The 1,704-nt window shown below is 40.8% G+C and overlaps 1 protein-coding gene across 1 annotated transcript in view; it reads left to right on the top strand.

The window, feature by feature from the left end:
- DDX43 (DEAD (Asp-Glu-Ala-Asp) box polypeptide 43) overlaps positions 1–1,704 on the top strand; it is a 73,857-nt gene that overhangs the window by 47,650 nt on the left and 24,503 nt on the right. The window lies entirely within an intron of this gene.

Raw genomic sequence — 1,704 nt, 5'->3', positions numbered from 1 at the left:
CCAACTCCTTGCTATTGTGAACAAAGCCACAATAAACATGGGTGTGCATATATCTGCTTGGATGTCAGTTATGGTCTCTTTGGGGTATATTCCCAGTAATGGAATTGCTGGGTCAAATGGTATCCCTATTTGCAACTTTTTGAGAAAGCACCATACTGCCTTACACAGTGGTTAACTTTGTAAATTATTGCCTAACTTGAGAGGGACTGGAGAGCACTATGCTGAGTGAACTAAGTCAGTCCCACAAGGATAAATATTGTAGAACAGCTTTATGTAGAATGAGTATAAGGATCCAAGAGGGGTGGGAGAGGCTGGAAGCAGAGGTATGTGGATGTACAGGGGGAAGAGGGGATTAATTATTGTATTGTACAATTTGTTGGGGGGGGTGTGAGGGAAATTGAAAGAATTTGTTCAAATTTGTATTAGAATTTTGTGAATAAACTAGTAAGAAATAAAGGAGGAATTCAGGACTTGGAAGAAGGACTTGGCAAAAAATAAAGCCCCAGGAATTGACGGAATACGATTTGAAATATTTCAAAAACCGAGGCTGCCCTGACATGCTCACCAGGTTGTGTCAAGAAATCTGGAGAACAACTACCTGGCCAACTGACTGAAAGAGATCCGTATTTATTCCTACATTGACAGAGAACTACCAGAAATACAAGCTGGCTTTAGAAGAGGCCATGGTACTAGGGACATTATCACCAGTGTCTGATGGATCTTGACAGAAAGCAAAGAGTTACCAGAGGAATGGCTATGTGTGTTTTGTTGACTATGCAAAGACATTTGACTGTTGATCACAACAAATTGTGGCTGACCTTGAGGAACATGGGAACCCCTGAACACTTGATTGTGCTATGTGAAACCTATACTTTGTCCAGGAAATAGTTCTCATAACAGAGCAAGGAAACAGTGCATGGTTCAAAATCAGGAAAGGAATGCATCAGGGATGTGTCTTGTCTCCATACCTTTTCAATCTGTATGCAGAAGAGATCATTTGGGAAGCTGGGCTTTATGAGGAGGAATGTGGTATCAGAATTGGAGGGAGACTCACTAACAAACTATGTTATGCAGATAAGACAACCTTGCTTGAGGCGGACCTGAAGCCCTTTCTGCAGAAAGTCAAGGACAGTAGTCTTCAATATGGATTGAAGCTCAACATCAAAAAGACAAAGATTCTCACCATTGGGCCAATTGGCAGCACTATTATGGATGAAGAAGAGATTGCGGTTGTTGGCAATTACAGCTTGCTCGGCTCCACAATCAACACTCTTTGCACCAGCAGCCAGGAAATCAAAAGACAAATTGTATTAGGTAAATGTTATGTCAGGGACCTCTACACAGTACTGAGAAACGACAGTGTCTGTCTGGAGACTAAGTTAACCTAATCCAGTTGATGGTGTTCACAGTTATTCACTATGCATCAGAGAGCTGGATGATGACTAAGGATGACAGACGAAGAATTGATGCCTTTGAATTGTGGTGCTTGAGAAGAGTCTTGAACATACCATGGCTGCCATGAAAACAAATAGGTCTGTTTTGGAGAGGGTGAAACCAAGTCTTTCCTTGGAGGTTAGGATTTTTTTTTTTAATTATTATTAATTTTTTTTCGTTTTAATGAACATTTGCAGAGATTTTGGGTTCTCATTCATTCATTGTTGCACTGTTTTCTCTACCCTCCTCCCTAGTTCGTTCTTCTTCCTT

The sequence above is a fragment of the Elephantulus edwardii genome, unplaced genomic scaffold (genome assembly GCF_000299155.1).
Source record: "Elephantulus edwardii isolate Elephantulus edwardi_28Jun2011 unplaced genomic scaffold, EleEdw1.0 scaffold00465, whole genome shotgun sequence".
Lineage (NCBI taxonomy): Eukaryota > Metazoa > Chordata > Mammalia > Macroscelidea > Macroscelididae > Elephantulus > Elephantulus edwardii.
The sequence above is the reverse complement of the archived record's forward strand: the minus strand, read 5'-3'. Positions and strand labels throughout refer to the sequence as shown.